This window comes from Hypanus sabinus, chromosome 9, assembly GCF_030144855.1.
Source record: "Hypanus sabinus isolate sHypSab1 chromosome 9, sHypSab1.hap1, whole genome shotgun sequence".
Classification (NCBI taxonomy): domain Eukaryota; kingdom Metazoa; phylum Chordata; class Chondrichthyes; order Myliobatiformes; family Dasyatidae; genus Hypanus; species Hypanus sabinus.
The window spans coordinates 85,552,988-85,566,807 of NC_082714.1; the positions used below are offsets into that span (position 1 = coordinate 85,552,988).

The 13,820-nt window shown below is 43.5% G+C and overlaps 1 protein-coding gene across 4 annotated transcripts in view; it reads right to left on the reverse strand.

Annotated features, from left to right (window-relative positions):
* Nucleotides 1-13,820, reverse strand: part of adar (adenosine deaminase RNA specific) — a 120,355-nt gene that overhangs the window by 27,151 nt on the left and 79,384 nt on the right. The gene's annotated exons all lie outside the window — the stretch shown is intronic.

A 13,820-nucleotide genomic window follows, 5' to 3' on the forward strand; every position in this document is an offset into this window, starting at 1 on the left:
GCTGGTGGTGTGGGACATAAAGCTCCTGTACCTCCTTCCTGATGGCAGCAGTGAGAAGAGAACATGGTCTTTATGATGATTTCAGCAAAAAATGGATAAAAGTTTTATGCCAAACTCATGTTCATTGTCTGCAATGCAAACCACAACCTCACAACTTGACTGGTACAGGTACCCACACTCAGTAGCCACTTTAGTGTACCTAATACAGGAGTGTACTTAATCCTGTAGCCCTTCCACTTCAAGTTACAATGGAAAAGGACCAAAGCCCATTTCAGACCTTGCTGTCTCAGTATGTTGTTAAGCCCATTTCAGACCTTGCAGTCTCAGTATGTTGTTTGCTCTGGTTACATGGAGACTGACTGTGTTAGTTAAATTTCCAGGAACAGTCCAGCAGAAATCCACTCCAAAATCAAAGAACAGTTTAGATAAAGCAAACAGAAAATAAAAACAAAAATTACAACTCCAGGAGTGCATTTGTTTTCTACTGATTTGTACTGAATGAATCCCTGCTGCTGTGGAACAGATGGTTCCCTATTATTCAGCATGTCCGCCTGTTCAAATGATGGGGTTAGAGACTGAGACTGAGAAAGTGTTAACTAAATCCAATTGACAACATATAATTACTTATATTCTATACTCTGCTCTGTTGCATTGGGCAGTAGAATTGTTATTTTTCCTAGAATTTAACTTCCTTATAGTTGTTTGTATTTTCATGCACGTGATTGATCAGTGAGTTTTTCCCAGTGGTTACAATTAACTCTGTATTTTCAGTGGTGGTGGTCACATAACTTGGATCTGGCTATCTGATTACTAATATCATCAACGGAATTTCTGTTATCAGTAGTCTCGAACAAGACGACTACCGTAGATTCCGGACTACAGAGCGGACCTGATTAAAAGCCGCACGCTCTAATTTTAGAAAGAAAATCAATTTTGTACTTGTACAAGCCGCACCGGATTTTAAGCCGCAGGTGTCCCACGTTGTAGTATGAGATAATTACACAGAAAGATATTACACGTGAGGATTTTTTAACTTTTAATTAAATCCGTATGGTAACATAAACAAATATATATTGCAAATGCTTTTTTTCAAACAGTGCCTGTAACACAGCTACTTTTAAATATACATACGTATCGGTAACACACAAATTACGTTGCGTATACTTTTTTACTGAACAGTGCACGAACAACATTCCAATATCTCCTAACGACTGGTAAAAAAAAATATATATACTGCAGCCTACCAGGAAAAGTTATTGATCGCCTTCTTCATCTTCCTCCTGTGCACTAAAACCATCAAAGTCCTCTTCTTCAGTGTCCGAATTGAATAAAACCTCAGGATCACTCACTTCAGTCTCTTCGATGTCGCTCTCACTTGAGCGCACGCGGTCCTCTTCATCACGCAGCAGTCCAGCCTTTCGAAACCCGTTGGTGATGGTGGATGTTGTGACACGGCTCCACGCATTTAGGATCCACTGGCAGACTTGAGTTAAAGATGCTCTTTGCATGCGTCCTGTTTTGGCAAAGGATTTCTCGCCGCTCGTCATCCAAGCCTCCCACTCAACGCGCAGCGCCACTTTAAATGCCCGGTTCACGCTGATGTCCAGTGGCTGCAAATACTTCGTGGTGCCCCCAAGAATCACAGCTGGAATTGAGTTTGTACTCTTGATGGCAGCTTTCACTGAACTTTCATTGTCAGCCGCTTAAAAAATCACCATCGGTGGAAGCTTTAGTCCGGATGCTGTGCAGCTCAGAACACAAGTAAAATGCGTTCTCTCATGGCCACTTGTTTTCAGTGTGATGGACGAGTCACCTTTTTTATTAACAGTCCGAGTGAGAGGCAGGTCAAACGTCAAAGGTACTTCATCCATATTTATGATATCATCTGGCCCGATGGAATTCTCCACTATCTTTGTTTGAGTGAATGTGCGGAAGTTAGCAAGCTTTTCCTCGTGGTCGGGAGGGAGCTGCTGACACAGTCGTGCGTACCCTGACGGACAGGCCTTTTCGTCTCATAAATCTAAAACACCACGATGGCCCACCTCTAAAATATTCGATTTTCATTTTGGTGGTGATTGCTTTAGCCTTCAGTCTGATCTGCACAGTGGAAACACCGCGGCCGCCTGAAAGCTTTTGTCGTCTTTTTGCATTGACTCAGTTCTTCACGCTGGTGTCTCCACCGTCTCAACATCGATTCATTTATGCCAAGATTATGTGCAGCAGCTCGATTTCCTTCTTCAACCGCCAGATTGATTGCCTTTAACTTAAAAGCTGCATCATATGCTTTTCTTCGAGTGTTTTCCATGTTGATGAGGGTGAGTACAAATGACTGATTTACAATAATTTAATTGTGGAAGGGCGCTTGATTTATCATACAATTTCATTGGACCTCTGTGAACTACTCATCAATTTTATTGGTCTACTGTTACGAGGCAAAATGTTTCTGGCGGCATGAAAAAAAAACATGCATTAGCCGCACCGTAGTATAGGCCGCAGTGTTCAAAGCGTGGGAAAAAAGTAGCGGCTTATAGTCCGGAAATTACGGTATGCTATTTTGTGTCTCTCCCCTTGCCGCACTCTTTTCTGGTTTCTTTTTCCTTCTTACTTTGTTCTCTTCTCTTTGCTTCCTCCCTTCTGTCCTTTACTCTGGTAACATTTAACTGAACAATCATAAGCAACAAGCTTTATGGCTCATTCTTAACTTCTGAAGAACCTTTGGATCGCAGAAGCATCAGGATGCAACAGCTACCTTTTTGTGGATTATTTGTGCAGTTAACTGAAAGTGCTATATGAATCTGACCCCGGGAGTGTGTGATGGGACGGTGGAGGGAGCTTCACTCTGTGTCTGACCCCGGGAGTGTGTGATGGGACAGTGTAGAGGGAGATTCACTCTGTGTCTGACCCCGGGAGTGTGTGATGGGACGGTGTGGAGGGAGCTTCACTCTGTGTCTGACCCCGGGAGTGTGTGATGGGACGGTGGAGGGAGCTTCACTCTGTGTCTGACCCCGGGAGTGTGTGATGGGACGGTGTGGAGGGAGCTTCACTCTGTGTCTGACCCCGGGAGTGTGTGATGGGACGGTGTGGAGGGAGCTTCACTCTGTGTCTGATCCCGGGAGTGTGTGATGGGACAGTGTAGAGGGTGTTTCACTCTGTGTCTGACCCCGGGAGTGTGTGATGGGACGGTGTAGTGGGAGTTTCAATCTGTGTCTGACCCCGGGAGTGTGTGATGGGACCGTGTAGAGGGAGTTTCACTCTGTGTCTGACCCCGGGAGTGTGTGATGGGACGGTGTAGTGGGAGTTTCAATCTGTGTCTGACCCCGGGAGTGTGTGATGGGACAGTGTAGTGGGAGTTTCAATCTGTGTCTGACCCCGGGAGTGTGTGATGGGACGGTGTGGAGGGAGCTTCACTCTGTGTCTGACCCCGGGAGTGTGTGATGGGACGGTGTGGAGGGAGCTTCACTCTGTGTCTGACCCCGGGAGTGTGTGATGGGACGGTGTGGAGGGAGTTTCACTCTGTGTCTGACCCCAGGAGTGTGTGATGGGACAGTGTGGAGAGAGTTTCACTCTGTGTCTGACCCCGGGAGTGTGTGATGGGACAGTGTGGAGGGAGTTTCACCTTGTGCCTGATCCTGGGCGTGTGTGATGGGACGGTATAGAGGAAGCTTCACTCTGTGCCTGACCCCAGGTATGTGTGATGTGACGGTGTAGTGAGTGTTTTGCTGCAAGTCTCTCTCCTGCTGGCCTTGCCCCGGCAGTGCTGAATGCTGACACTGAAAGTAAGCAGTTTTCCTGCACTAATTTGTGCTCAGCTGCAGCAGTATTTTTGTGGCAGAGTTAGTAGCGCTGGCAAGACTAGTGAGACTTTCTCCAACATTCACTCTAAATGTGACCCTTGCTCAGCAGAATTCCAAAAGTTGTGCCTTATTTGAAAGTATTGTCTAAGAACCCGACTTCCTGTAAAGTTGTGGAGGCACCAGCAAGCTTTCTGAGGGAACAATCTGAAGCAGGCAAATATCAAGCGTTTGCACAAATCCTCCAGCAATATCTCCCCATATCCTCATCCATCAAAGTCAGTATGCTGCACAGTTTCCCAGCCTAATCTAATCTCTATGTGTACAGAATCCTCAGTGCCCCCGAGGAAATAGACTGAATGCAATGAATGTGTGGGATGGTCCCAGTAACAGCAAATTAATTGCACAGTAGTAGTCAGCCATTTGGCCCATCATGTTTGTGCGACTCTTCCTGAAAATGACCACCTTTATGCAAAACCTATATCCAATTTATTCTTCAAAAAATCCAATTGCTTATGTCACACAGACTATGAGACAAAGCTTTCTGTGCTACAGTAATAACTGGGGTGGGGTGGAGTGGTAGTGTAGGTCACCACAATGCTTTACAGTACTTCGTGAACATATGAGTTTCCTCCGGGTGCTCCAGTTTCCTCCCATACTCCAAAGATGTACCAGTTGGTAGGTTGTCTGGTCACTGCAAACTGCCCCGTGATTAGGCTAGGATTTAGATAGTGGGATTGCTGGGTGGCATGGTTCAAAGGGCCTATTCCATGTTGTTAATCATTAAATAAAATAAAAAGCGCGCTACCATCAACTTTTGTATTAAAAGAGTGCAGAAAGAAGATTAAAAGATTGGCCAGGACTAGAGAGCCTGAGTTATAGGGAGAGACAAGGCAAGGTTTTTAAATTCCTTGGAACTTAGCAGAATGAGGCACGGCCACATAAAATTATTTAAAATAATGAGAGGCGGAGATAAGCGAGTCAGTGAGTTAGACCAGCGGGAAGAATTTAAAAAGCAGACAGCTTTATGGAGCCAGTGTGGAAGGAGCAGGTGACAGATGTAGAGGGAGGCAGAGTAGCAAGGCTTTGGCTCAATGGGGTTCGGTGATAATGGGTTGCGACAAGTTACTTGTGAAGAAGAGGAATAGGAAGTATGTCTGGGAGGCCAGTGTTCTGTACTGGGTGTTGGATGTGGGATGTCTGGGAGAGTCCCAGCCTCCCGAACGGCCATGTCTGCGCCAGCTGCAGCTCCTTAGAGAACTGGAGATGCAGCTTGATGACCTTCGTCTGGTCAGTCAGAGTGAGGAGATGATAGAGAGATTACTTGCTATAGGCAGGTAATCACACCCGGGCCTCGTGAGACAGATAAGTGGGTAACAGTCAGGAGAGGGAAGGGCAAGAGTCAGATACTAGAGAGTACCCCTGTGGCTGTCCCCCTTAATAATAAGTACTCCTAGTTGAGTACTGTTGGTGGTGGGGGGGGGGGAAGGGTGGGGAGGGGGATGACCTACTTGGGGGAAGCAACAACAGCTACGCCTCTGGCACAGGGCCTGGCCCTGTGGCTCAGAAGGGTAGGGAAAGGAAGAGGTCGGCACCAGTGATAGGGAACTCTATAGTTAGGGGGTCAGACAGGCAATTCTGTGGACACATGACAGTAACATGGATGGTAGTCTGCCTCCCAGGTGTCAGGGTCCAAGATGTTTCTGACTGCGTCCACTATATTCTGAAGTGGGACAGTGAACATCCAGAGGTCGTGGTACATATTAGTACCAACACTATAGGTAGGAAAAGGGAGCAGGTCTTGAAAATAGACTATAGGAGTTAGGAAGGAAGTTGAGAAGCAGGACCACAAAGGTAGTAATCTCGGGATTAATGCCTGTGCCACGCGACAGTGGGTGAGGGATTGGAGCAGGGGGCATGGATTCAGATTTCTGGATCACTGAAACCTCTTCTGGGGCAGGCGTGACCTGTACAAAAAGGATGGGTTGCACTTGATTTCGAGGGGGAACAATATACTGGCAGAGTGGTTTGCCAAGGCTATTGGGGAGAGTTTAAACTAGAATTGCTGGGGGGTGGGAACCAAACTGAAGAGACAGAGGAAGGGACAGCTGGCTCACAAATCCAGAAAGCTTTTAGACAATATGAGAGGGAAGATAGGCAGGTGATAGAGAAGGGATGCACTCAAGACTGATAGTTTGAGATGTGTCTATTTAATGCAAGGAGTATCATGGACAAAGCACACGTGCTTAGAGCATGGATCAGTACTTGGAGCTATGATGTTGTGGCCATTACAGAGACTTGGATGGCTCAGGGGCATGAATGTTTACTTTGAGTGTCAGGCTTTAGACGTTTCAGAAAGGACAGGGAGGGAGGCAAAAGAGGTGGGAGCGAGGCACTGCTGATCAGAGATAGTGTCACGGCTGCAGAAAAGGAGGAAGTCATGCAGGGATGTCTAATGAATCTCTGTGGGTGGAAGTTAGAAACAGGAAAGGGGTCAATAACTTTACTGTTTTTTTTAATAGACCACCCAACAATAACAAGGACATTGAGGAGCAGATAGGGAGACAGATTCTGGAAAGGTATAATAATAATAAGATTGTCATGGTTGTAGATTTTAATTTCCCAAATATCAATTGGCATCTCCGTAAAGCAAGGGGTTTAGATGGGGTGGAGTTTGTTAGGTGCGTTCCGGAAAGTTTCCTGACACAATATGTAGATAAGTGTGCAAGAGGAGAGACTGTACTTGATCTGGTATTGGGAAATGAACCTGGGAGAGCATTTTGGAGATAGTGATCGCAATTCCATCTCCTTTACCATACAGTTGGAGAGGGATAGGAACAGACAAGTTAGTAAAGTGTTTAATTGGAGTAAGGAGAAATATGAAGCTATCAGGCAGGAACTTGGGAACAGATGTTCTCGGAGAAATGTACAGCAAAAATGTGGCAAATGTTCAGGGGATATTTGAATGGCATAGGTACATTTCAATGAGACGGAAAGGATGGTAGGGTACAGGCAGCATGGTGTACAAAGGCTGTTGAAAGTGTAGTCAAGAAGAAAAGCTTACAAAAGGTTCAAAAAACTAGGTAATGATCTAGAAATTAGAAGGCTAACAGGAAGGAGCTTAAGAATGAAATTAGGAGAGCCAGAAGGGGCCACGAGAAGGCCTTGGCGGATTAAGGAAAACCCCAAGGCATTCTACAAGTATGTGAAGAGCTAGAATAGGATCAATCAAGTGTGACAGTGGAAAAGTGTGTATGGAAACAGAGGTAGAGGAGGTACTTAATGAGTACTTTGCTTCAGTATTCACTATGGGAAAGGACCTTGGCAATTGTAGGGATGACTTACAGCGGACTAAAAAGCTTGAGCATATATACATTAAAAAAGAGGATGTGCTGGAGCTTCTGGAAAGCATCAAGTTGGATAAGTCACCGGGACCGGACGAGATATACCCCAGGCTACTACGCGAGGCGAGGAAGGAGACTGCTGAGCCTCTGGCAATGATCATTGCATCATCAATGGGGCGGGAGAGGTTCCGTAGGATTGGAGTTAGATGTTAATGTTAATGAGATGTTGTTCCCTTGTTCAAGAAAGGGGGTAGAGAGAGCCCAGGATTTATGAACATTTGGAGAGGCATAATATGATTAGGAATAGTCAACATGGCTTTGTCAAGGGCAGGTCATGCTTCATGAGCCTGATTCAATTTTTTGAGGATGTGACTAAACACACTGATGAAAGTAGAGCAGTAGATGTAGTGTATATGGTTTTCAGCAAGGCTTTTGTTAAGATACCCCATGCAAGGCTTATTGAGAAAGTAAGGAGGCATGGGATCCAAGGGGACCTTGCTTTGTGGATCCAGAATTGGCTTTCAGAAGGCAAAGAGTGCTTTTAGATGGGTTATATTCTGCATGGAGGTTGGTGACCAGTGGTGTGCCTCAAGGATCTGTTCTGGGACCACTTCTCTTTGTGATTTTTATAAATAACCTGGATGAGGAAGTGGAGGAATGAGTTGGGGATGTTGTGGATAGTGTGGAGGGCTGTAAGAGGTTACAGCAGGACATTAGTAGGATGCAAAACTAGGCTGAGAAGTGGCAGATGGTGTTCAACTCAGATAAGTGTGAGGTGGTTCATTCTGGTAGGTCAAATATGATGGCAGAATATAGTAATAATGGTAAAACTCTTGGCAGCTTGGAAGATCAGAGGGATCTTGGGGTCCAAGTCCATAGGACACTCAAAGCTGCTGCGCAGGTTGACTCTGTGGTTAAGAAGGCATACGGTAGAGGTCATGTGACACAATGACAGAGATAGCTGCTTAGAACAGTGCTCCGGGCCAGTGGTATATAATTATCCTTTAAAAATTCGCTTTCGAGTCTATTTTATCACTGTTGCAGCTCTAAAGTGTTACTGTCCGTGTAAGATGTCAAAACAACTTAAAACGAAGGCTTCCGGAGATATTAAGAGGCATTTGTGGTTGCAATGCTCCAGGCAGACAGCCTCTGATCAAAATGGCAGAGGACCATCGTCTGAGGGAGACCAACAAGAGGCAAGCCATGACTTGGCTGACATACATGCGGCTTTGGAAAAAAATCTCGGACAACCTGGTAGGCCTTGAAGATATACGCCGATCTATATCATTAGTGGAGTCAAAGCTGGCATCGCTGATAACTTGCAGATGGCTTGCAGATGTCGAGAAGCGCGTTGACTATCTAGAAGCGGTGAATAGAGAACTAAAAGTCAATCCATTGGCTCCGAAAGCGGATATTGACCAGCTAACCAATAAACTGGAGGACATGGAGAACCGTGATCGGTGCAACAGTCTCCGATTCATCGGCATTCCAGAGGGAAAAGAGGGGCAGGATATCATCGCATTCATGGATAAACCAGTTTCAGAGCTTGTCGTCAATCGGGAGGAAAAGCTTGAAATAGAACGTGCACCCAGAGGGCTGGGCCCTAGACTCAGTACCGGAGTAAGGCCTCGGCCTATCCTCACAAGATTCCTCAGGTCAAGGGATCGAGATTATGTGCTGAAAGCAGCAAGGGTCAAGGACAAGTATTCCAGGTACAACAATCATGTTATGATCTTCTCGGACTTCTCCAGACCAACGCAAGTAAAACGAGGGAAGTTTAAAGAATGTAAGGTGATGCTTTGGGGGCAGAATGTGAGCTTTCCGCTGATTTACCCAGCCAAGCTAAGAGTGGAGACCAAGGATAGTTTCAAGCTTTTGAGTGCCCACGTAAAGCAAGGAAATTTATTGAGGAGCTGGGGGAGTTTAACTATGCTAGTTAAATTGAGCAAGATGTGAGTCGGGTTGTGTTTGTTATTGCTTTTAAATCTTGCTGGATTGTATTGTACTGAAGCTACCTTAATCTCACTAGGACTGACATACTGTTAAGTGTGCTATGTTGACTGTGAAATTGCACAGGCATTATTTCTGAGCAGTTAAATCTGGTCTGGGCATTTCGTGGCCCATATTCCTTTGTTTGGCCACTGTTGCACGTGGGAGAGTTTTACGTGCCATTTCGTTACTTTTCAGTTTAAACGGGGGTTTATGAGTCAGTGTCAAAATATTGTAGTGTATTTGTTTGTTTGTCCTGACTATGACTTCTCTTAATTCAGATAAAATATGTTTCACCACATGGAATGTTAACGGTCTGAGGAATCCTATAAAAAGGAGAAAAGTAATGAATAAGCTTAAAAGACAGAAATAGGATGTGGTATTTCTACAGAAAACGCATTTATCAGCAGAGGAATCAGTAAAGCTACTGGGGGGGGGTTACAGATCTTTTTTTTTTTACAGTGCAAGGGCGTTATAACACTTTCCAATAGGTGGCTGCAGTTTAGATGTGAGAAACAGATCAAAGATAAAGCAACATATTATTTTAGCAAGCATATATGCACCTAAAATAGAAGATGCAGGATTTTTTGTTGACCTTGAAGGAAAGTTACATTCTATTAGGGCTTATGATATCATACTTGGGGGAGATTTTAATTTGGCAATGGATCTAATCATTGACCATAGTAAGATGTTGTCATATAGAACCTCAAAACACACTGTGATGGTGCAAAAAATGTATAAAGCCCTCAGGCTTGTGGATGTTTGGCACCTTATGAATCCCAATGGGAGGGATTACACATTTTTTTCTGCAGTTCATGAAACATACACAAGGATTGAGTTCTTCCTTATACCCAAGTCACTTATTCATTCTGTGTCTCAATGTGCAATTGGTAATATTATAATATCAGATCATGCTTGGGTTTGTCTAGAGACAATACCTCTAGATAGAGATTTAATTCATCCTTGTTACAAGATTCAATATTTAGGCAAGCTATGAGACAACAAATCAAGGAGTATTTAGAGATAAATACACCTACGGCCTCCTCGGCAGGGATTAACTGGGAAGCCCTGAAGGCAGTTTTGAGGGGATAAACATACTATAAAAAACAGAATAATCAGAAAATTACAAACTTAGAAAATAACATCAAACAGATTGAGACAAAATTGAAGCAGTGGATGCCATTGTTACGAGTGATGAACAGACCTGATGGTCAATGGGGAGCTGAGTTAACCATTCCCAACCCCACTCCTGAGAACTACGAACTATTGCTGTTGTTATGCTGCTCATGAGAGAGAGACTGTTGATTTACTGTATTATGACTCTTCCTGGATTATTTACTTTCCACTACAAGGACTTTACTTTGCTCGTTAATATTCCGCAGGAGATAGCAGGAGTGGCCTGATTTGATGGACATGGTCATTCAGAGTTGATGGATAGCTGAGACCCCATGAGTGGGGATAAAAAGACAGGTCTGGAGAGACACCCTTCAGACACACCAGTGGACACTGATTGAGTGTTGGGAACCCACAGAAAGGTGGGGGCTTCGAAGACCAAACTAGGAGATCAGTCAGTAAAGCTCAGTGTTACAGCAGGGCTGGTGGGAACTTGTGTGTGTGTCCACTCATGCCAGAGTAACGAGTCAACCACAGAAGAACAATCTAGCTGAAGACCCGAGGGGTCATAGCTGAATGACCACAACGATACAATGGATTAAGAAAGCCACAAAAAGGTTTGCCTGCCGCAACTGTTGCTGTTACATCTCGCTCGCTCTCTCCCTCCCCAACGATTTCAATACAACAACCATAATCACCTCAGCATTTATGAACTGAACTCTATACTTTCCTATGACAATTCATTTACCCTTAGACATCGATAGAGTTTGTTTATTATTGCTTATTATTATTCCTACACTTTTAGGTTTATTACTGCTAACTTGTTTTACATGTATATTTGCATTTTTGATATTGTATTGAGTAGTTCACTAATAAACACCTTTAGTTTGGTACCACCAGACTCCAACAGATTCTTCTTTCTCTGCTGGTCAGACACCCAGTTACGGGGCACGTAACACCATCCAAAGATTTGAGAGAACTAACACAGCTGAAATATCAATACAATCTAATATTAACCCAGAAAGTAGAATTTTGGCTTTTAAGGCACGACAAAGGCTATTTGAATCAGGGGAGAAAGCTGGCAAGCTTCTGGCAAGATGTATAAAACAGAGAGAATCAATATTTTTCATCCCATCTAGTAGATCAGCAACAGGTGATACCTTGATGACACCCAAGGATATTAATGATGCATTCCAAGAGTTTTGTAAGGACCTATATACATCAACCTCCAACTCTAGTGAGGAAGAAACTGATAGCTTTCTGAGGCCATCAGGGTTACCTAAATTGACGAAAGAACAACAATACCTTGATTCCGCTATAACATTGGAAGAAATTATATCAGTGATTAAGACCTTTTCTAGTGGGAAAGCTCCTGGCCCAGATGGACTTACAGCGGAATTTTTTTAATGCTCTGCGAAGAAGCTGGCTCCACTACTGCTGAATATGTACAATGAGTCTATAGAGCGGGGTAATTTACCTCCTCCTTTATCACAAGTGCTAATTACATTGATTCTGAAAGAGGGTAAAGACCCACGTGAAAGTAAGAATTATAGACCAATTTCCCAAATCCCAATAGATGTGAAAATTTTACCAAAGATCCTTGCAAACCGTTTAGACACAGTAATAACATGATTGATACACAGTGATCAGGTGGGATTTATCAGGGGCCGCAGCTCATCTGATAATATAAGGCTTCTTGTGAATATTATGTGGTCAGTGGCCGATAATCAGTCACCTATAGCAGCTATCTCACTTGATGCTGAGAAAGCATATGATCGAGTGGAATGGGGCTATCTGTTTAAGATTCTTCAATTTTTTGGATTTGGACCCATCTTTTTAAAATGGATTAGACTGTTGTATGATAACTCTGAAGCAGTGGTTCAAACTAGTGGTTACATTTCACCTTATTTCTCTCTTAGAAGAGGTACCCAACAGGGTTCCCCACTTTCCCCAATGTTGTTCTGCCTAGCTTTGGAGCCCCTGGCAGCAGCTATCAGAGAGATTGAGAACTTTATAGGGATATCTGTGGGAGGACAGGTTCATAAACTGATGCTTTATGTGGATGATATTTTATTATTTGTGTCAGACCCTAGTCGGTCAGTGCCATGTCTTCTTAACATTATGAAGACTTACTCTAGATTCTCAGGTTATAAGGTTAATTGGACAAAATCAGAAGCACTACTATTGACTGCATGTTGCCCTGCATCTGTTTTTTACCCAGGCCAATTTCACTGGCCAAAGAAGGGTATACGATATTTAGGTACTAATTTTCCCCCTCAACTAAAGGTAAATTTTGATCCATTATTGCAGAGAATTTCATGTGATGTAGACAGATGGTCATCATTGCATTTGTCAATGTCGGGAAAAGTAAATGTCTTGAAGATGAATAGCATTCCAAAGGTTAATTATCTGTTCCAATCGTTACCAGTTCAAATCTTATTAACTTATTTTAAGCAATTTGATAAAATAATTAAGGTTTTTATTTGGAATGGTAAATGGCCATGCTTAAATTTTATCAAATTACGATTGCCAGTTGGCTTAGATTTGCCAAAGTTAATATACTATTACTATGCCTTTACTCTTAAGCATTGGTCTCTCCCTCTGGAAAGAGCGCCTCCTTGGTATCATATTGAGTGTTCTGCTCGTACTCCCATTCCTCCATTATCAAGTTACCTCCTAAGGCAAGGTCTCACCCAATTACATCGCATATGCATTTGTTTTGGAATAAGCTAGCCAGATTATTTAAATTTAATCCATATTTGAATGAAGCCTCGAGTATCTGGATGAATCCAAAGTTGTGTAATGATAAGTCCCCTTTCTTTTGGAGGGAATGGCAAGGGAAAGGTATAATTAAATTGGGAGACCTTTATAATGGTGATAGTTTAAAATCTTTTAATCAATTAACACAACAGTACGATATCCCTAGGTCACAACTTTGGAGATATCTTCAACTGCATCATTTGCTACTTACAACTTTTGGTTCTACACAGTAACCCCCACAAGTTGGTACAATGTTGTCTACTGTACTGGCTGCATATGGTAAAGGTCACAAAGGCTCAACTTATTATTCAGCTTTAACGCAAATCTCCAGGGACAAATTTCTGTTGGGTCTTAAAAGAGCATGGGAAAAAGACCTGAGTGTGACTTTTGAGACAAAAGAGTGGGACAAAATTTGCAAAAATGTCAAGAGACCTGAGGGTGCGCCTTATTCAGTTTGAGATTCTACACCGCTTTTATTGGACTCCAGCAAGGTTACATAGATTAGGGTTGAAAAATACCCGAGTGCTGGCGCTGTGAGGTGGATAAAGGGGACTTAGTACATGCGCTCTGGTCCTGTCCCAGAATTCAAGAATTTTGGATTAAGATACATAAGTATATCAGCAAAGTTTCGGGTATTCAACTCCCTTTCTGCCCCAGACTTTTTGTAGACACACTTGGGGTACTTGGGGATAAACACTCTCAATATTGGATCCAGGCAAGTATAATGGTAGGAAGACAAATTATACTTAGAGGTTGGAGGAACTTGGGGGGGGGGGGGGGGGGGTGACCATAATTTCAGGAGCGGGCCACAGGAACAGCCGAA